This window comes from Meriones unguiculatus, chromosome 12 (genome assembly GCF_030254825.1).
Source record: "Meriones unguiculatus strain TT.TT164.6M chromosome 12, Bangor_MerUng_6.1, whole genome shotgun sequence".
In the NCBI taxonomy this organism is placed as follows: Eukaryota; Metazoa; Chordata; class Mammalia; order Rodentia; family Muridae; genus Meriones; species Meriones unguiculatus.
This window is the reverse complement of record NC_083360.1, coordinates 94,194,757-94,218,479: the sequence shown is the minus strand read 5'-3', so window position 1 is coordinate 94,218,479 and position 23,723 is coordinate 94,194,757. Positions and strand designations below refer to the sequence as shown.

Genomic DNA, 23,723 nt, shown 5'->3' with positions numbered 1-23,723 from the left:
AGTTTATCTCTCCACATCTTTTGAAATTTGTGGTATATCACTCATTCTGTTGATATACACCAAGCACGGTGAAAGGTGGAAACAGAACCTACAGATTTAGAGCTTGGGATTTACAGTCAGAAGGACTCGAATGCTGGCTGTGTAACTTCTGAGCTCTTTTTTTTTTGACACTCTTCGTTCTAGTTTCTCCATCTATTAAGTGCATGCAACAAACTACATTTTGTAAACTTACTGAATTAATATGTTGATATTAAAAAATAGTTCATGTGATACCTGAAAAATAAAATGGTTACAGTAACTTTTACCTTTTCTGTAGTACAGTTAAGGCTCAGCACACACTATTCCTAAATGTGACTGTGGAGACCAGAATAAGACACCCCAAAATATACTTGTTAGGCATATTTTGAGCAGATTATTTTGAGAAAATATGCACATAGTAGTAGCTCTGAAGAGCTGCCCTTTGCAAAGGAAATTTATATCTGTAAGGCAAACTTATACTTTAGTAAAAGGTATTTGCAATAAGATGATGACTGCTTTTACACAACTTTCACTAGTTTATAGAATTTTTATCCACACGACAAGCTAACTTTTATGCACCATCTCTTCCTTCTCTTTGCTTCCTCATAACTTATCTTTATATTCCTCAGAAGACACCATTGCTTTCTATAGCTCAGGATTCTGTATGAGCTTCAATCATCTGGTACTCTTTGAATCATGTTTTGTGGGACTCCTATGCATACATAATGAAATCTGTTTTTCCTCCTGTTAATCTGTCTTACGTCCATTTAATGCAGTGGTTCTCTATTCTCTTAATGCTGTGACCCTTCAATAGAGTTTCTCACGTTGTGGTGACCCCAACCATAAAATTATTTCATTTCCACTTCATAACTGTCATATTGCTACTGTTATGAAATGTAATATAAATATCTGATACACAGAATATCTCATATTCAACCCCGAAAGCGGTAGCAACCCATGGGTTGTAAACCACTGATTTAATGTATAACCCGGCTAAAGAACCTTGAAGTATATAGAGTCAAGCTATTTTCCAAACCCTACAGTGCTCTCATCAGACCTAGTAATTCACTTGTAGCTCCTATATAAGCCAGACCATTGAAACATCTCAAAGACAGCTACTATCACATTTATTTTTTTAATATGGTATAGTAGACCTAAAACTTTAGGAAATAAATTCTATTCAATTATTGGCACTTCTTCAAGAAATAATAATTTACAGTAGTAATGAAGCCTTGTTCTACATCTGGTCCTGTTGGAAGATTTTTCCAATCCTCTTCCTCATCTAAGAGCAAGTCAGTTTTGCTGAGCTGGCTGTGTCATTTCAGAACTCCTGGGCAATAAACCCTTTAACCTGGAGAGTGTGAACAAGTGATAGCTGTTTTGTTTTGTTTTTTTCTTGCCACTCCCAATATATATCTTATCATGTGTAATTTACATTCTAAATGTTTATTAACTAAATTTAATACCATTAATTCTCTTGGGGATAGAATGTGTATCTTAAGAGAAATGGGTAGAATAACTGCCTTTTAAATTGGATAACATGGGCATTTCTTTGCTTAACCATAACTGTCCTCAAAGACAAATAGTACACAGATCTAAACTCTAAGTGCTATGTGAGAATTGATCTATTAATTTTAGCTATTTATTAATTTAGCTATTTATTAATTTTAGCTATCTATTAATTTGGCTATTTTAGCAATGAGTAGCTAAAATATACTGTGCTTTGAAGGTAAAAGCGTGATAAAAAATTGGTAATTTATCTTTTGCTAAAACATTGTGGAAAATCATCTGGGCTCCTTTGGTATATAATGTACATTATATACCACAGAAACTAAATATAGTTTACAGGGATTGAGGGTATATGGCAAGGTAATACCATGTGTAGATTTAAAAAGTCACCAGCATCCATGTTATTTGACAATCTGAAATGCTCTAAAGAGGCCATTAGACCCTCTCAGGTAGCTAATACACAGAATGAAGTTTGTATTATGTCCAAACATATCTTCAGAGGACATGATATTCTCAAATGACTCCACTGTTATCTTCTAAGATGTCAACTTTTGTTTATCCCCTAGATTTTTTTCTCTTTTTTTCACTTCTCCACTTCACTTTTGTGTTTTCTGTTTTTCTTATTTATTTTTTATTCATTATCATAAACTTAACTCTGCAATCCAACTACGCTTGGAGGGGAATGAACTTCAGCGAGAGCAGAGGTCCCAGGGTGCTTCGAGCAAACGGGGTGGGGTACCCCCCTTGAGCTACCGAAGGAATGGTCTGCTGGGTAAGATGCCCACAAGTCAAAAGAATTAGTTAGAGTTGTCTGCAGCCGGAAACTCTGATCTTCTCGCTGGTCTTGCCGTGTGTTTTCTATTCATCCTTTCTAAAGTAGACTGGTTTTCAAATGTACTCTACAGAAGCCAGGCATTTTTGCAGCTGTGCTCACAGGGTGTCACTGCCTGGAAAAATCAGAGGATTTTTGAAATGGAGTCCAAAATGTTCTGCCCCTTCCCCTGCACACCAGGAAGCTGAATCATAGATCCGTCTTTAACTATGCCTCATTGTGAATAGGTATTATGGCCAAAATGTTCTGTAGCCTCACTCTCTGAACTTTCATACTGGAACAGAGGAACGTGACTCGGTGGAATTCTGGTTCACTGCCCCTGATCAGTGTATTTGCAAAAATTCTTGGGATAATGGCTTAAAATTAGGAAGAAGACTGATATTATTTGGTCACTTTTGTAGAGGGTTTTAAAGAAGGATCTGGAAGCTGGGAGAATCCGGCCGGCTCTGCCCTTCCTTGCACTTTTTCTGCTGCCCGTCTTTAGCATCTTCGCTTCATTGCCCACGTGTCACCTGTGCTTAGCCATGAGGCGATATATCCTCTCTCATTCCAAAAACATTGATCTAAGTCTCCCTCCTTCCATTTTTTAATAAATCTTAGTGAAGCAATATAACATTCCAGGTCAGTCCTGTAGTGCTGTTCTGGCCTCGCTGGAGCGGTTGCTGCCGAGCATGGAAACTTGCTGGCACAATATTGCAAAGTGACTCTGTGGGGGCTGGACGACTTCCAGCCAGCAATGAACCACGGCCAAGAAACGCCAATATGGATAATGCAAACAAGAGAGATTTGGGGCACATTTCGATTTAACCATCTGATTTAATTGACAGAATAAATGCACCTGTCAACGGGTAATATTCTTGTGATTAGTTTTGGCTGTGATGATGAGATGATGTTAAAAGAATGTCAGAACAACCTGTCCTGGGACTCTTACAGGCAGTTTTGAGCGAGGGAAGGTCAGTTTTTAGCTAGCTGAAAGAAGGATTATCCTCGTGTAATGTGAAGGTATTTTATGGGAACGGTGAATGTTTTATTTGCCGTTTTCCCTCTGTGCTTAGCCTTCACCACAAATCAGCGTTGGGGACAGAGGCTTACAGAAGACATTGGCATTTGAATGAGTCTCTATGGCTACCAGAGGTAGTCATCATCTGGAAATGGCTAAAGCTGCACCTAATGGTCTCACCTCACTCTAATTGTACTTCCTTCATAACCAGAGGAAGCTATTTAAGCAGAAATTTAGTGGGAGGAGGCCTGTAACTGAAGCTTTTTTTTTTTTTTAAGAGAGCAAATGCTGACTTTAGAACAAGCACATTAATTAATGTTCATTCATCTTGTCATTAAATATTTGCCACCTAAGTCCAGGCTCTTCTTGGGAGACTGGACTTTAGATCCGGCTCATGAGAACTTTCTCAGACTCTCTCTCACTGACCTCTCTCCTTCTGAGTTGCTCCTGTGCACAGAAGGCCGAGAATTTGCAGTATTCTGCTCTATAGCTCTCCATCATTTTCCTTGGAGTCAGGGTTTCCCACCAAACCTAGAGCGAGGCTGGTGTTCTACACACCTGACCCCAGTGATCTTCCTGTCTCTTCCTTAAGCGCAGCATTACCACTACAGTCACTCAGAGCCACACTTGTTTTTTTAAGGATTGGGTGCTGGAGCTTTGAACTCAGGACCTCATGCTTGCGCATCAGTCACATTTAGATTGCTATGCCATTTTCCCAGCCCTCATTTTTCCTTTTGAGGTTACTTGATCCTCCACTGTTATTGAGTTCTCCTTATCCTTCCATGGAGCCTTCCTAAATTTAATCTTCAGAACAAATTTCATACCAAATTTCTGGTCACGTTATCAGTTTGCATAGAGGATGTCTCTCAGGCTGAATCTGCCCTTCTGCAGTTTCTGTTTCTGTATATAGCAACTGCTCCTTTTATAATCTCTGATTCATGAAACTAAAGTGTTCAAAAAAAATACTTGAATATCTGATTCAAGTCATTGATTTTCTTCCTTAAAAATACCATGCAAACTTATGCTCAAGGTATTTTTATTTTTTATTTTTGAGATAAGGTTACTCTGTGTAGCCCTGCTTAGCAATACACCACCATGCTTAGCTCACAAGGGTGCTTCTTAAGTTCTCCGTTTTTCCATTAGTTTGTTAGTAGTCGTTATTTTCAATTAACAACGCCCTCCCCTGAGGATCTTTCCCAATTTCCTTTAAGTTTTATACTACACCAAGGCCCATAGAACTGTATGGACTCGAAGGCTGCACCATAAGCTAAACATCACTTGAATAGTCTAGATCTGTCTTCCTTGATTTGAAATCTCTTCGAATGGGAGATAAAATCATGTGTCATTTAAAACAGTTTCCACTTAGCTGAAACCCGTCACTGCAAGGAGTGGTTTTCCTGGAGTAACCTCCTCCACTTTCCCTTTTGTGTTCTCATGACCACCACCCTGCCCCTGCTGTTTCTCCACCCTTTACCTGGGAAACTGGAATGACTGCCATTCTGGGGACTCTTCAGAAGGTAAATAAATGCCAGAGCTGCTGCTCCCCTCCATCTGCCTGCTGGGCCTTCTCTCAGCCTGACTGTGATTTCCACCACCGGCTGCTACCCACAGGGACTGCCAGCACTCAGTTCCCTTGTCCGGCCCCATGTCCAAAACTTTGGGTCTAAGCCTGGAATTTCTGCCTAAATCTGGATTCCATGCTCCACATTGGTATGCCAGATATAGCAGGAGCTTCTTGGAATTGCCATGGAATCAATAAGTAATGACATAAAGACTTCTATAGTTTAAAGCTGAGGCCACATGTTGGGGCCAATTCTCGGCTGCCACCTCACCTTTACCTGTCAGTCTGCCTGCAGCCCACCGGTGGCCTCCTCTCTGCTCTTGTACATATCCATCTGCTCCTTCCATGTCTGCTCCCATACCTTCTGCATTTGCTCTCCTTTCCCAGCATCCCTCTCTCTTCTGGAAGCTGTGCCTTCCACTTTCTGTTCCAGCTCACAAGGAATCAGTGAGAAGCTGCCTGACCTTACAGTATCCTAACAAGCATAAAGCTGGTGATGGGCCATGGAGGGAACAATACTAACATCCTGCCACCATTTCGCTCTCTGTTGGACAGAATTAAACAACTGAAAACACAGACACATTCCTTCACACAATGTGCAGGAAGATTGTCCCCAACACATCAGGTTTAGTTTTTTAACCACTTCAATGCAATGTATCACATTTTGACTCTTAGATTCATTATAGTTTAGGAAGCAAAGAGCAAAGATGAGAGGTCAAAATTCTTTTAACTTATTGGGCTTCGTTATTAAAAATGAAGACTAGATAAATAACAGCTTCAAATTATCTTTGTCTTTTAAATATTATTTTAAAGTAAGTCACTGAAAATAGGATTGTAGAGATGTATTATGAGAGTGTTCTTCACAGCAGTGTACAACCACTGAAATATTTTCCTTTCAACCTTCTAGAAGGTTGCAAAAGAGACTAGAAGTATGCAAAAGAGAAGACATTACTTGGTAATCTGTATTCAATATGGTGGAAACAGCAATTTTAATGAAATGGGAGAAAATATTACTTATACAGTATTGGAACTGCTATCATTCCAAAATCCAACACAGGGTCTTCAGTGTTCATTAGTCATGAAGATACAATGTTAATGGAATGAAGCAAATTTTCAGTTTTGTTCTGACCTGTGAGTAGATAATTCCATTACAGTCCTACACTTGTTTCAATATACTTTATATTAATTGCTGTTACTTGTAAACGTTATTCATGAGAACATTTTCAATCATGAAATTCCTATAATAATAGGATATATCAAAGAATAGAAAAGTTACCTTCGCATGAAGTTCATACCTACTTCCCCCAGAAGTTGTATTCGGTGTTGAGCCCTGGTCAGGGGGTAACCTTGTCTCCAGCGCTCTCCGTGGGCTCCAGCAGGGCTGACTTGGAAGATGAGAGGAAGTGGACTAGGCACAGGCTCAAGGCTTTGTGGTAGCATAGTGCAAGCAGTTCTTAGAGCAGACAGGAAAGCAAGAGCAATCTGTTAAACCGATTCTGTGCCTGAAGCTTTCAACTATGATACAAATCTACCCTGTTTACCTTCCCAAAAGCCAATCCCAAATCAGTTTATGGGATTACTGCCATGGCTCTCTACGTGAGGCATTTTCATGAGAAATAGCTTTTCTTGTGTGTTTTTTTCTTAGCTAGTTCCACATAGTAAACGTTGCTACTACATCTTAGGGACCCTAAAGAAGGTATGATACCCTAAATATTAAAGGGAAACTTAGGACTGTGAATCTGGTATTGTACTTTTCAAAAGAAAATTAGCTGGGTGTGATGGAGGACGCCTTTACTCCAATGACTGTAGAGGCAGAGGCAGGTGCTTCTTTGGATTCAAAGCCAGCACTGTCTACACATATAATTACAGTCTAGCCAGAGTTACAAAATAAGACCATATCCCAAACAAACAGAACAATTAAGTCCCGCTTCAACTACATATTTTAAAGCAGGTTTCTATTTGTCTCTATATTTTTATTTGAAGAGAAGATCAACATTTCACAAATATTCAAAAGCTTACCTTCTGCTAAGTTATCTGTCTGCTAGCACTTGAGGCCTCAGCTTGACTTCAGTTCCTGAAAGCAAACTTCGTGCCACAATCTCAGTAACAGGTGTTAGCATCAGATAGCTCCCCCTCCCCACATTACTGCTCAGGCTTCCCATGTTACCACTGAGACTCCAGTCTCAGCCAGATATGGATGGTTTATTGAGTGCAGCACCACCAAACCCTAAGACTGGAACAGAAAGGAACTCGAGAGTCTATCTGTGACATGGACCCATTTTCCAGAGTCAGTTTACAAACACCAAGTCCACAATTGGCTCACATAGGGAGCAGATGGTGAAACAGGGTGCTCAGCCCTGGCTCCAGTTATTTTGCCAACAAGCAGTACTAGCTAACCTAGAACGTGTGCCTGGTAGTTGGGGCTAGCTCTGCTACGGTTGGGGAATTTCTGGAAGCGACAAGGCTACAGAGTACGCTGAACATGAACAGAGTTTTTTGACAACCTGATGTTGTGCAGAGATTCTTTTATGTCAGCGACAAGTTAAGGTGATATGGCTGGTAGACATGAAACAAATATGGCTATACTTACGCCAAAAGAACCTCAACACCCACACCCACAGTACTGCTCCCCTCCAAGCACAGTACTGCTTCCCTCCAAGCACAGTACTGCTCCCCTCCAAGCACAGTACTGCTTCCCTTCCACCACAGTACTGTTTCACACATGGTACTTTTTTATGTTTACATATTTTTGGGGAACTAAAATTTTTATTCAATGGCAGTATGTGTATCATGTGTGCATTATATGGATCTATGTAATAATTTAATCTAAATGGTATTGTGAGATGGTTGAGTAGGTAAAGAGTACATCGCAGTCCTGATGCTGGAATCCACATATATGGAGACAAAGAGATCTACATATATGAAGATTCTCATCACGTCATGTGGGTGTGCATGCAGGCACACACACCGAGCCTCCTCCACACAGACAATTGAGATTGTCTGTTTTTTCAGTGTCCTATCCCAGAACATGAGCCTTAATTCCGCACCCAGGTATCTGTAGACTCCTCAGCTCAGATTCCTGAAGGTTCTTACCTGTTCCCCTTCTCAGTATTTCTTTTTTTTTTTTTTTTAATTTTTTTTTTTTTCTTCTCAGTATTTCTTACAGCTGGACACAAACTGCTCTTTCCGTCATGAGTATTATGCTTTTTATTTATTTATTTTTTCATTTATATTGCAAGGTTATATATTTATACAGGTCTAGATTTTCTGTTTTAATTACAGTTTATTCACTTTTTATCCCAGCCGTAGCCCCCTTTCACCCTCCCTCCCTCATCTCCTCCCATTCCCCTCTCCAAGTCCACTGATAGAGGAGGTCTTCCTCCCCTTCCATCTGACTCTAGCCTATCAGGTCTCATCAGGACTGGCTGCATTGTCTTCCTCTGTGGCCTAGAAAGAATGCGTCCCCCGCCCCCTCAGGGGAGGTAGTCAAAGAGTCTACCACTAAGTTCATGTCAGAGACAGGCCCTGTTTCCCTTATAGGAAACCCACTTGGATACTGAGCTGCCATGGGCTACATCTGAGCAGGGGTTCTAGGTTATATCCATGAATGGTCCTTGGTTGGAGTATTAGTCTCAGAAAAGACCTTGGGCCCAGATTTTTAGGTTCTGTTGCTCTCCTTGTGGAGCTCCTGTCCTCTCCAGGTACCACTATCTCTTCCTTATTCATAGGATTCCCTGCACTCTGCCCAAAGTTTGGTTAAGAGTCTCAGCATCTGCTTTGATACACTACTGGATAGAGTCTTTCAGAGGTCCTCTGTGGTAGGCTCCTGTCCTGTTTCCTGTTTTCTCCTTCTTCCAATGTCTATCCCATTTATCTTTCTGAGTGAGGATTGGTCATCTTACCCAGGGACCTCCTTCTTGCTTAGCTTCTTTAGGTGTACAGATTTTAGTATGTTCATCCTATATTATATGTCTATATCCACTTATAAGTGAACTTATACTGTGTGTGTCTTTCTGCTTCAGGGATACCTCCCTCAGGATGATCTTTTCTAGATCCCACCATATACCTGCGAATTTCCTTGTTTTTAATTGCTGAGTAGTATTCCATTGTGTAAAAGTACCACAATTTCTGTATCCATTCCTCCATTGAGGGACATCAGGGTAGTTTCCAGGTTTTGGCTATTACAAATAAAGCTGCTATGAACATGGTTGAACAAATGCCCTTGTTGTGTACTTGAGCATATTTTGGGTATATGCGTAGGAGTGGTATTGATTTTTAATACAATGTAGTTTATTCAGGTTATTTTCTTTATATTTTTTGAGGATTTATGCTATCTGAAATTAGTTAGCTTTCGACAGTTGTTTTTGGGTTTCCACAGTTTTATTTGTCAAGTTTATTAACAACCAAAGTATTTTAAATATCACATTGGAGTTGTACTGAAGGTATCTAGAGTAAGGGCTTTATTAATTTTTAGGTCAGATTAAAATGCTCATCATTTTAAGTATGAAATTTCCATGTTATTTATAGTCTATTTTCACAGAACTACATAAATGAGAAGAACACTGGTCAGACATAGCTGCAAGCCAGATCCTCACAACATACCCTGTGCTGCAGTAACAATTCCATTTGGACAAGTACCCTACACTGACTTACTGTCATGAGTAATACTTGGGACCATTACAGGAATGAATACAGTGATAAAGAAAAATAGAAATATAGGTGATATTTTTGGATGAGAAATATTAACATTACAAAAACACAATAATTCCCCATTTAACAAATGATTATCACAAACCTTTGTAATTAAGTAAAACTAAAGCAAAAACGTATACTCTAATGCACAAAAGTGGTTGTTTAAAATATTTTGATAGATTGAGTGCAGTTATATAATCATCAGCATTTTGTTGATTTTTTAAATATCTTCCCATTCTTGAAGTTACTTAATTTTTCTAATCCTTTCAATTTTAGTTATTTTGATGCATAATATTTGTGTATAATCATGTTTTTAATTGGCATTTTTCTTATAATAGATAATTTGGCTCTTTTCATTTGTTTATTTTTCATTGACTAACTCTTTTGAATAGTATTTTTTCAAGTCTTTCCCTAATTCTCTATTCTTTATAATTTTATATTGTTCTGTAGATGGACTTCATATGTTGGTAAGAACCTTCAGTTAAATAAATGCATTGCAAATATAATTTTCTATTCTGTGTGTTGTCCTTTAATATTTGAAGCATTTTGATTAAGAGTTGACAATTTAATGACATTTTGTAAATATGGTCTTTTTCTTCATGGTTAGTGATTTTTGGCATCCTATTTAAAAAAAAATGGCTTGAGGATTGGCATTTGTAGTCTACAGCTACCCTCAGCTACATAGAAAGTACTTACCTCAGAAAAGAAGAAAGAAAATGAGAAAAATGAAACAACACATTCCTGCCAAGAGCTTAAGATATTTTCCCAAGCCTTACTATTTTACTTTTCTATTTAGAGTCTCCCACTATGCTGAAATATTAATGTATATTAATAAAATACTACCTACCAACCTTACAGACTCTTCATTTCCAATTTTCATAGAATGAGTATTTGAATTAAAAAAGACACTCAATTAGAGCAAATCGGGTCTACAAATACCATCGGTCATGATGCTGCACAGATAGATAGCATTTGCTAGCCAACAACCATAGCCTCCCACCCAAAAAAAGTGGCATGTTAACATTACTTAACATGTAAGTTAATGGTTCAAGGTTTATGTCCAATCACCAAGGGTCAAGTTGTAGGTAGTGGAGGTAAACTCCACCCATGCTTCTTCTTTTAAAAAATGGACTAGTGGGGAACAGAAGAATGTTCAGAAACATAGTCATATTCATACAGATGAAGGCTGACAACAATAATATTGCCAAGCAGTGGAGAAATATCATCATTAACTGAATATCCACGGCAGAAAAATGAGTCCATACCTCTACTTTACAACCTAAACAAAGAGTTTTTCCAGGAGGATTACTGGATGGAGAGGTTAATAGGAAATATTTTATTTAAAATGTTTATTAATGTTTAAGCTTAATAGAGACATCTAACTAGGACAGGTAAAATAATAAAACAAGAGAGTATGCTAAATGAAGTCTCTGAGTAAATAGATCACAATTATTCTTAGAACTTTCCTGTAAATTTTAAATTGCTTTTCTAAATACTCAGTAATATTTTAATACAAACACATGTTTTAATATATAATATATATATATACATATATAGGACATAGTATATTAAAACTAATAAAGTGTGTTATTCATGCTATAAAACTTGTATCTCAGGCAGGAATAAAAATGGACTTTAAAGTATTTGTATTACAATAAAGAAAAGAATAAAAGTAAATTTACCATAAAACAACACATTTGATTAAATAATAATGTTTCTATTTTCCATTAAATTGGCTAGCTGTTCCTCACATTATCTTCATGTTAAATAATAGAAAATTCACCCCAGTCTCCTTACTTCAGTATTCTACATTAGTTTCAACTTGAAAGATGGAATCTCCTTGGAAATAGCTAATTCCATGGATGGAATGGGATAACTCATGATGTGACTGGAAATTTTAAGTTTAGTCTATGAAAGCAGCTATACAATACATCCTCTGGTAGTGTTCAAAATAGCAAAGAAGCAGGTCTTCCTCATAGCAGATGATGCAGAAAGTGGGCAGAGTGAGAAAGACATCAGTGTCAACCTGAATAACAAATACTTCAGGCCAAATCGATCAGTAGACTGCAGGGAACCGTGGCTTTAAGCAAACCGTGGGACTATGCACTGAAATAACTTCAGTAGAAGAGCTAGGGAGGCCCTGGGCGACTTGGTCATCAAGCTGCATGACTTGCAAGCTTTCGAGTTTAGGAGCTTTGTGCTGCAGAACCAGCTCTCCTCCCTAGTCTACACTGACCTGTGTGGGCAATCTGTCCCACCCACATCTTCCCAATCAGGTTGCAGACATTTTATTCCAAACTGTCAGAAATGTCTGTGGGGGGTGTCAGTTTTTACAACGTGTGTGGAGTTCCCTACACGGCATCGCCACTAGCTACAGTTACCTGTTCAACCAATCACATCCCCTTGCTCATTAGAAGGACAGAAACAAAGGAGTATGGTACCAAGCATCTTGCAGGAGACAGTAACCACGGCAAACCTGTCTGACCATGGAGTATGTAGTCACCAGTAGGGTCAGTGTTTTGGAAACTGTGGACGTTCTTCCCAAGCAGGGCCTGAAGGTGACTGATGCCACAGAGCTGTTACACTGTAAGCAGGAAGGCAAGCGCATCTCCGTTCGGGATGCACATCATCTAAAAGAGATTGTTGAGAAGCAGCAGCAGCACCACCACCACCAACAACAAGGACAGAAAGATGCAGAGACGGTCGGGAGAGTGAAGAGCTTCATCAAGGACGATGTCTTCGCAGCAGCTAACTATAAAGGCTTTTCCCCTCTTGAGAAGAAAGTATGCGGGAGGACTTAGCTTTAGTTCAGGAGCAGCACTGCCCAGCACTGTCCTCCTGCCTCAACAGGAGAGCAATCTGTTGATGTTTCAGAGGCCGGAGAGCGGCTGCAGCTACCAGAGGCCCTGGAACCCAGGATCTGCCTGCTCAGAACTCTGTCTATATCCGGCAAAACGCCCTGAGTTCTTAATATTTGAAGACAGGAAATTTGCCGATAGAGGAAACACAGCAGAAATGGAGTATGGAGTGTGGCATCTTTAAAATTGCTTCCTGGTCAGATTTGTGTAAATGCCCACGCGGTGCCAGGTGCAGGAGTTGTCAAACTCTTGCCGGAAGTGACCCTGCGTTTATATTGCGCATGCCTGCTTCTTGCGGAAGTGCGCTCTGCTGCCTTCTTAACCAAAGCGGCAGTTGGGGTGGCTGAGGTTCACTGTGGATTTGTGATTAGCTTTATTTAGAGTAAGCACGGAACAGGAGTTCAATTAGAAATAGGAGGGGATCACCCTGGCCAACGGCACAGCAGTTCCCAAGTTCCCAAGTTCACAGACGTTCTGATGTCATGATTGTAGGCCCCTGAAGACCTGCAGCAGCTAACAGCCTGAAAACCTCTGAGATGTACAGAAAAGCTACCTGGGAAGTCTGAGTAGGCTTGCTGTTCAATGTGAAGACACTGAAGGTGAGTGGTGTCCCAAAAGCCACTGTCTTCAAGGGAACAGGGTCCTACAGTGCTCAGGATCCTGAGCAGGGACGGTGAGAGACAGGTTCTGCAGTTATCATATCGTTGTCTTTAACTTGTAATCATTGCACTGGGACTATAATGAGCTCTTAACACACACACACACACACACACACACAATGAAGAGGAATCATTTCCTTAAAATTGGGAAAGCTGGCTCTTAATATTTTCAAATGTTTCTATTTGCCGCTTTCATATGACTGCCAGTATTGGTCTAACCAAACCCTATCTCTTTTCAAGGGATGGGTTGACCATTCCCCATCTTCTACCCATTCAAGCGTTCTCCTCTTTGGGGGGGTTTGGCAGCAGTTGAGTTTTCCGGTCCTTTTTATGCCTTCTTTTTATATTTGTATACTTTTAAAAACATCCTTCATTGGAGTAGGTCTAGCGCCTCAAACACGAAGAAAGAACAAATTTCTAATACCTTCTACAAGTAATTTTTTTTCTATCTTATTTGAGCATGCCAGTGAGCAACGGGTCAGCAAAGCCATGTTTCTCAAAATAAACTATCCCTGGAATTTAGTAACTTGAAACAGAACATTTCAGTTTAAAAGCTGTATAAGTGTTTTGACTTATAATACATGAGAATTTGAAATTATTTTGAAACATTTGGATCTAAGTGATCTTAAACTTAGGACACATAAAAGGCAGAATATTCTCTTTGATGGATCATAATCATTCCAATATAATGGCGAAAATATTGATAAATAAACTCTGGCACATTTGTGCAAACAATACACAGATAAGATAGGAGCCACTGAGACACAGGAAGACATGACAGCACCTTAATACACAATGCTAAGTAGACACAGGCGGTATTAAAGGACAACATACAACATGCTCTCAGTTCTGTAGCAAACAGAACTTTTCAGCTCTGTAGACAAAGCGTGGAAACAGTACATTGATGAGAGGGTCACAGGAGTTGGTGAAAGAAGAAGGAGCTGAGCGGTTTGAGGGATTTTTATGGCAGCAACATTATAGATTGAACTAGTCATGCATTGGTCAAAACTCACAGAACTGTACAAAACAGTGAAATATGCTTGAAAATGAAAATGCCTCATTTACATGTTTGGAGATCTGAGCACAAGATGGAAATTTTATTCAAAAATGTAACAACTGACATAGGTGAATAAATGAGGAAGAAGAGTAGATAAGCTAAACCTTGCTCCTCACAGGGCTTCTTCAACCGCCTTTATGATCCAGTTTATTGTGTTTCCAGATATTGTCTTTGACTCATCCTAGTCAGTATGACAGTATGACTTCTGTCCTAATGTTGTATATAGAGTGTTCTTTATGTGTCTTATGTGTCTGTGAGGTCCACCTAGGCCATGTAGAAATTCACTTCTGCTCGTTTTTATTTATTTTTCTTGGCAAATAAGCTATCCAGTAGTCATGTATTCTATTGACATTATGTTAAATCTGTTTTTCTTCCAACTCTGATGTTTGTCTGATATTCTTGGGTGATCTACTATATCGGTACATGCATTTTTAACCTTCTGTTGTTGAATATTCTTCAAGAAAAATGTTTAGTTTATTCTTGATAATTTCATGCATATGTACAATGTACTCTCTGAGCATATTAATCCCATATTTCTCCTCCCATTCCCATATACTCTTCTCATCTCCCCTTTCAACCTTATATGGATTCTCTGTTGTTGTTTTTAGTTGTTGTTTTGCTTAATTTTTTAAATTTTATTTTTTTCCTCACAATTTCTTCATTATATACTCCGACTGAAACCCCTTCTCTCAACTCCCCCAGTCCCACCTTCACTCCTTCTTCCTCTCCACTGGCCCACTGAAAGGGGGAATTGCTTCTCTGTTTTTTAAATAGCACCCTGCATCCAATTAGTACTGCTAACATAAGTGTAGGCTATCCACTGTGGCAGTCAACCTACCCGGTACCACACCCCTAAAGAAAACTGACCCTTCCCCTCCTACAAGCTGCCCCTCCCTTATCCATGCTGGAATGTGAGTGGCTTGACTCCTGTAAGTCATGTAGACAGTAGAGCTTCTGGGAGTCCCTAAGAGCAATGGTCCTGTCATATTCAGAAGACAGCAGTTTACATCAACCTTTTCCAAACAACCTCTGGCTCTTCCCGTCTTTCCATGCCCTCTGCCACAGTGTTTCCTGAGCCTTTTGGGAGGAGCTATGGTATAGACGCCCATTTGAGGCTGAGCTCTCAAAAACTGATGCTTGTTCTCTGTACTTTGTTTGGTCTGTTTTCCAAGATGGGATTTCTCTGTGTAGCATGGACTCACTTTGTAAACCAAACTGGCCTGGAACTCACAGAGATCCACCTGCCTCTGCTTCCCCAAGGGCTGAGATTACAGGTGTGTGCCACCGTGCCCAGCTGTTCTCTGCACTGTGACCAGTTGTGGGTCTCATGAACCACCCTGTGCTTTGCAAAGATGTTAACTTTCTCTTCTCACTTTTAAAATTAATTTTGTTCTTTGACATTTAGCACATGTATATATTCTATTCTTCCCATCCCTATTTCTGTCCTATCCATATCAAACTCTCCTCCTCAACCTTTGCCTTTTACTTGACTAAAACTTAGGGTTTTTTTTGCTCTCAATTGGTTATCAATGCAGGTACCATCTTTTCCTACACCTTCACTTTCAGTCAGAATTTGTCTTTAAAGAAAAATGTCTTATAGAAAACATCTATTTAAATCTTGTTCTCTTCTCTTGCTCTGTGTCTATCAGTTGCTGTCTTTTAACTGGAAACATCAGCTAATTATTGATTTTATTATTAAGAATAATTATTAAGAATAGACTTGACATTGCTGTTTTATCACTTGCTTATTTTCTTAGCTCTTGTTCCGTTTTTTTTTTTTTTTTTTTACTTTTTTTTTATTTTATTTTTTTTTATCAGTTACATTTTATTAACTCTGTATCCCAGCCGTGTCCCGATCCCTCATTCCCTCCCAGTCCCTCCCTCCCTCCCTCCCTCATCTCCACCGTGCCCCTTTCCAAGTCCACTGATGGGGGGGACCTCCTCCCCATTCATCTGATCCTGTTTTATCAGGTATCTTCAGGACTGGCTGCAAAGCCCTCCTCTGTGGCCTAACAGGACTGCTCCTCCCTTCGGGGGTGGGGAGACCAAAGTTCCGTTTTGTTTTGTCCTTTCTTGCTGTCTCCCCTGGTTATTTGATGTTCTTTTTTTTTTTTTTTTTTTTTTTTTTCTTATTTGTCTACTAGACACTCTATCTCAGTGGTCACCATGGAACTTACAGAAGGAATTTAATTTGATAGCAATTTCAGCCACACACAAAAACTATATGCTTCTTATCTACCTCCCTTACTTAGGCTATGTTTACGTCTTTTTATGTTGTGTATTCAATTTCAGATTATTGTATCTCTAGTTATTTTTAATATCTTCATCTTTTAACTTTTATACTATAGTTAAAAGTTATTTGTTTTCTTAATGACCGCCATTCTGACTGGGATGAGATGGAATCTCAATACAGTAAATGTGATTTACTCACTACCATTATAGTATGCATTAAATTTGGGAGTTGACTATATTCTAACCTTTAAAATGAGCTATAAACTTCCATATCTTTTAATGTTGTTAGTTAGCATTCTTTCATTCCAACTTGAGTTCCTTCCAGCATTTATTGTGTGGAGGTCTGAAGGAGGTGGATTTCATTAGCATTTGGTCCTATAGTAAAATATGTATTATCTTTCACTTCTACAGAGCAGCTTGGCAGGTGTTGTAGTACTACTTAATTTTTTCTTTAGGGACCTAGAGCACATCACTCCAGTGTTTTCATACCTAGAAAGTTTATGATGAAAAATACATTTTTCTTCTAATCTTGAATTCTGGTAACCTCTGAGACAAATTTGAACTTTGATCTTTCTTTGCATTTGTGTTTTCTATATTTAATATTTGACACAATTATAGACAAATTTTCTGTCACTATTTCCCCTAGTTTCTAGTCATATTTTTCTGGATTCTGAGTTTTCTAATTTTTTTAGATATATACTTTATTTAGATTAAGCATTGATGTTGAACTCTGAAGAATGAGCAGATAAAGGATTGCTTTAAGTAGATACCTATGGGCTGGATGAACATAGGAAATGAAATCACTGATTTATTAGGTTTTAAAATCTAGTAGCTCAAAATGGTTTTACACAAAAATCTTAATTTTATATTTTAATTTAATATTATTTCTTAAATATAACTACATGCATTTGAATTTAAAATGTGATGTCTTATTTGGAGAATGTATCTTAGGAACACTTTTAGTGAATAAACTTTTATGGTGCAATTAAAAGCATCTTAGACTAGGATTTATAAGACCCAAATTTTGCTTTTTGTTGTTATGTTTAATCTAAGGTGATTTAATATACCCAAGACTAATGTCTTTCAGAACAAGGAAAAATATATAGCTACTCTGCTATGAAAATAATTTTTAAATATTTGGTGAATTATCTTTAGTGAATTTCAGAGACTTATATAAAAATTACTGGGAGAAAAACACAAGTAAAATTAATTTTATAATTGATTAGGAAAGAACGTTATTAAGAGAAATGTATCAGGAAAAAAGCCACCAAGTTCATTTGGACTTGTTAATAATCTAAATACTGGTTTACTTTGACACATTTTTAATGAATACATTATCACAGCTAAAATTCCCATGACTCTCATATTGAAGTAATTGTCATTACTTTTCTTAGAGTCTTGAACCTGCTGATGTTTCCAGTTGAAGTCTCCCCCCGGAACTGTAATTAGAGTGCATTGGAGGACAGTAAAGTGAATGGTCATACTCTGAAAGCTGCTGTCTTCTAGGATATCGCCTTTCTTACTTCACACTTGGAAATCTGTCTCACTGACTGCCAAGTGAAGGCTGAGTAGACAAGACTAGGACAGGAAAGTACACGTGGTTCCACTTTGCCAAGTATTTATGAAAAGGAGCATTATTAGTTACCGTATGTTCTCAATGGCAACACTGAAGAAACTGAGTCACAGAGTGGTCGGCTTTATTTGCTCATAACACATAAAATAATTGGCAAATGGAACTTTCTTTCCAAGAAATTCTTTAGTGCACATGAATAAAAGAAATGATCATTAAAAACTAGAAATTGTCAGCTGGCCAGTGGTGGTGTATGCCTTTAATCTCAGCACTCAGGAGACAGAGGCAGGTGAATCACCAAGTTTGAGGTCAGCCTGGTCCACAGAGTGAGTTCCAGGACATCCAGGGCTACACAGAGAAACCCTGTCTCTAAAAAACAAAAAGCAGAACCAAAACCAAACAAAAATGATAAATTGTCAACACTTTAAATTCACTCCTTTTAGACATACAAGTGCCTACCAAAGCACGTTAATAGAATTCTTGGGAATAATGGATATATCTGGACAAGAGTCTTGAGATAGAGTGGCTGAAAGTTCCTGTTTTTTTATATTTTAGACACTTGTAAATAATAATTTTGACATTTAATGTTTGACTCTTGGCAAATAGCCTAAGTTCACAGTCGGGTGATGTGTGTTATTCTTAGACAAACAAACAAATCATGAAGGTAATCACACTATGAAGACAGTCACATTGCAGACATAGACATATCTCATCAGGAGAGTCTCTCTGATGCTGTTTTGGGTTTATTCTTCATGACTAAGTTATTTACAACACATATTTCTCAAGACTATATTATTTTCACATTAAGCATAGTAGAATATTTTCTTCTGCTGTGCTGGCTGGTCTTATGTCAACCTCACAGACAAACTAGAGTTATCTGAAAGGAAGGAAACTCAGCTGAGAAAATGCCTCCATAAGCTCCAGCTGTAGGGCATTTTCTTAATGAGTGACTGATGAGGGAGGATCCAGCCCACAGTGCGTGGTGACATCCCTGGGCTGCGGTCCTGTGTTCTATAAAAAACAAACAAACAAACAAAAAAACAGGGTGAGCAAGCCATGGACGGCAGCCAGTGAGCAGCACCCCTCTATGGCCTCTGCATCAACTCCTGCCTCCAGGTTCCTGCCCTGTTTAAGTTCCTGTCCTGACTTCCTTTGGTGATGAATAGCGATGTGGAAGTGTAAGTTGGATAAACCCTCTTCTCCACAGATTGCTTTTCGGTCATGGTGTTTTGTTAAAGCAGTAGAGGCCCTAGTTAAGACCTCCATGTTTATTATTATTTGGGATTGCATGGAATAGGCTTAACACTGAGAAAAATAGTTTTTTTTTATTATAAATTTTTGCTATGTGCATTCACATAGCAGAGGACTATTTGGTTCATGATTACATAGTTTATACACCGTGATTCTTTGAAGAATTATCTTTGACTATGTGCTGCCAGCTTCCTAATGATTTTTGCACATGTATAGAGGAATTTTAATTAGGACGTGGCTGCTCTGGCAAGAAATCACCATATCCTAAGACCTTCTAGGTCTATGTGATCCGGCTGCGATACAGACACACCTTAATCCAGGGGACAGAGGCAAGCAGATCTGAGTTCAAGGCCAGCCTGGTATAGAGCAAGTTTCAGGTGAAGAAAAGCTTAGGTCCAGGTACGGGGATACACCCCTTTAATCCGAAACAGTGAAGGTAAATTTAGTTTGTAGAAGGAAATATCCATGTTTGAAAGTGATGGCCAATTGAGTAGCAGAAACAGTGACAAATCAGAGAAAGATTTGACAGAGTAGGACATGTTCAACTGTCATGAGAAGAGAGAGGAAAAGGAAGCTATTTAAAGAGTAATGCAGAGAGAAAGAGGAGACAGTTTTACCAGGACAATAATGAAGAGACAGATTGCAGGGAGAGAGAATTCAGGTGAAGACCAAATGAGCCAGAGAATGAGAAGGAGACAAAAGCTTAGAGCAGATTGTTAGAATTAGTTGAAGGCCAAACAAAGGAATTCTGGGGACAAGAGAGAAGCCAGATTGAATAAGTCAGTTTGAAGAGGAGTTTGAGTCAGAACAGCTCAGCTGAAACAGACAGTCCAGAGCTCAGGAAGAGAAGAAAGGGTGAGCTTATTAAGCAGTAAATCTCAGAGGCCAAAAACACTCTTTGCCTACGTTAGATTGTGTAGAGGCTGGAAGCTTCCAGGACTAGGCCTAGGTTAGCAGATGGAGGCAGTGAGCCTCCCAAGACAACATTTGAAACAGGCTAATGAAAGTTCCTTTTACAACTTGTGTGTGTGTGTGTGTGTGTGTGTGTAAATCATACACAGTTAAATGTAGTCCACAATTGTCTCTTCATCTTTTAAATATTGATCTTTCGAAGTCGAGCTTGATAATCTGCACATGAGTAAACTACAACTCCAAGGATCATCTTTCTAGATTTCTGTCTAGACACGGCCAAATACACAGCTATGCATGCATTCTAAGTTAAAATACCCATGAAAATGAATTTGTGCATATGAAAAGGCAAAGACAAGAATTCTTGCTTAAAAAAAAGAAAATAAAAAAGTCCAAAGTCCTGTCACTACTTTAAATAAAATTATGCTTGCAAATGTTTTAAAGATATAATTATAAACAATTTAAAAGTTATCTTAGGTTCACAGGAGTTGGAATAATTGTGTAGAGGTAGCTTATATTTTGCCTAGTCTTCTTCGATAGTTTTACATTTTATTTGGGTTCTTTCATGTATTTAGATATCTTGCATAATTATATGAGTATATTTGGCTGAATTATATAAGATCATCAACAGTCAAATTGTGATATGCATAGTGCAGTTTCTTGTGGGTCAGCATATTGTCCATTATTTTTATTAAACTGAACTTAAATCATTTTAACGTACTAGGTCATTGAGCCACGTTAAAAACCTTGGAAATATTGGAGCTATGTGTGAATAACAATTTAATTTAAGTTCTGTGTTGGACAGAACTGTTTTAACAACAATCTAAGTGAACAGATGAATGAAAATAAATGGCAATACATGTGTGAAGTCCTGAGTCTTATTTCTTCAAAGTGACATTCCTACATGATACCCTATTTTTAAATTTTTTCTAGATGATCCCTTTTTCAGAGTCTGTTTGTGTACTGTGACAAGCCATGCTTCTTTAGCTGTCTTCAAGGATCCATTGACAACACTGAAAATATCAACAAACATCTTAGACAATATTTTATCGATATTACTAGAGGTTAAAAAACACAATGCCTTATCAATATGTTTGAGATAACAAAGAATCTAAAGCATTCATCTTTGCAGTAGGGGTGCTGGCCACACTGGTCTCAGACCTCTGGACTTACTGCTTGCTGAACTGTGGTTTGCACATGGCTTTTCTCTTCCAAGGTCAGGCCTACTCACAGGAAATACTGAAATATTGGTTTTCATTAGGCCCATTGCTAGAGCAGGATGAGACACATTTTATGAACTGACATTCCGAAAAGGATCATCAATTTTACTGCATTCTTGAATGCAGTGACTACTAAGATTAAACTATCCAAATCCATCCAGAGAAATAGTTACCAAGCATGGGGGGCACAGCATTGAAAGGGATAGAGGTTGTTAGGGCTTAGGGCTATGTGCATGTAGAGAAGAACACTGTGGGAATTCTATTTAAATTCACCAGATGTTTCTAATTTTCTTTAGGATGCTCCCTCGCCCAAGATATTACACATAACTATGTAGGAGATAAGGACAATTCACAGAATTAGGTCTCACTAACCCAAAGATTAACTTCAGCCAAAGGCCGGGAGGATGGGAACTCTGGCTTCCATCTGCTCTAAAGGTGCAGTTCATTGGGCCCGTCCATGGAACATTGATCTCAGTATCTCTAGGGATGATGGAAAGCACAGATCTCTATTTAGAGTTATGTCCATGGCTGGTCATCTGGTATGGCAGAACCATCCGGCTGCTTGTCCTTTGGGATTGTACAACATTGATCTGTTCTCACCCAGAGTTTATGTTGCTTACCTGCTCATCTTGTGCCAACCCAAGCAAGACCTAGCCTCTCTCACTGACCTTGCTAGCACAACTGAACTGTCTGTCATAGAGGCATCTAAGTGTATCTTTGATTACAACTAAAGCTGTTTCTTTGCCTTCTATGTATTTTGAGATTTTCTTCTGGAAAAAAAAAAAGCAGTAAGAGGTTGGGTAGAAGATAAAGAAGGCATGGGTAATTTGTGGGAATAGATTCTTATTTTAAAATATATATAGGTGAAAATGTTCTGTGGACGTTCTTTCCCACCAAACTTCTTGAGTACTCATGTGCCTAAGATAGATCATTTACTAAGGCCATTGTTCTTTTTTTTCTAATTTTTTTTGAGGATGTCATTAAGAGGGAAAATAACACACTACAAACAGTATTTTATTTCATAGAGAGATTCAACATAATGACCATATTGTTAGAGACAGCCTAATAAGAAAAGGACTGATGGGTTTGAGAGTTGACCATAAAGGAGGGGTAAGGAAAACAGACTAGTAGGGGTTGAGCATATAAGCAGGGCTGGGACTCACAGCTTGGCTTGCAATGAGTCTTGCCACATCCAGTTCTCATTAAAGCTATTGCTCCCTTCTAATATTCAGCTGGAGTGTCTGCTCTAACATGTGCTCTTGTTGATAAAATTTACCACAATCCTGTTGTAGCTCATTTTTTAATATCTAGTCGTTGTAGCCTTTTCCTGGCAATATAGAGCTCCATCCAGGCGATGAGGCCATTCTGATTTGGCAGCTTCATTCAGACATTTCATATCAACTAACTTTCCTAAGTAATATGAATGAATCTTAGCCAATGTTGCTAGCTTTCAGTCAGCACATCTAGAGGACCCTTCCTTAATCACTTAGCAATGCTACCTTAACTATGACTTGGATTGTTAGTTTAATCCATAGATAGAGCTTGGTTTCTTTTCTTTTCTTTTTTCCTTCCTTCCTTCCTTCCTTCCTTCCTTCCTTCCTTCCTTCCTTCCTTCCTTCCTTCCTTCCTTCCTTTCTTTTCTTTCTTTCTTAGAGATAGAGTTACTCTGTGTATCTCTGCCTGTACTGCTTATTTATTCTGTAGACCAGACTGGCCTCAAATTTAGAGATCCAACTGCCTCTATCATCCAAGTGCTAAGTTTGAAGGCATGTGGTACTACACCTGGCTATGAGAATGTATATGTGTGTAAGAGTGTGACTGGGTGTGCGCACAAGCCTGTGTGTGTGTGTGTGTGTGTGTGGCAGACAGAACTTTATAGGAATCATCATTATGGTTATTTCCTAGTGGAGAAAAGAAAAGGAGAGCTGGTATCAGACTTGGGATAAGAGCCTTGTATACAAGACAACTTATTCTCAAAAGAAAAATATGAAGTATTAATTTCATTATTTAGAATATATTATTTTGACACGTGTATTAGATTATTGGTTGACTAGTCCTGCATCATGATTTGTAACCTTTGCTTGTTAGAGTTAGGTAAAGCACTTGAGTGTTAGTTAGGAAAGGCACCTGGGATCAACCCTCATGACCTGAGTTTGACCCCTAGGACCCTTCTCTTGAAAAAGGGAACAAACATTAGCAGGCTGTCCTCTGACCTCTACACATGCATGGTACACACCTGCATGTGCACACACAAATAAATAATCAAATTTGTAAATGCAGTATTTTCAATCTAGTTTTGCCATTAATGAATAAGGTCTTAGGAATGAAGGCATAAGAGACTCTGTGCTATTACCC

The 23,723-nt window shown here is 38.7% G+C and overlaps 1 pseudogene; it reads left to right on the top strand.

The window, feature by feature from the left end:
* The window catches only part of LOC110544229 (uridine 5'-monophosphate synthase-like), a 99,512-nt pseudogene that overhangs the window by 56,996 nt on the left and 18,793 nt on the right, over positions 1-23,723 (top strand).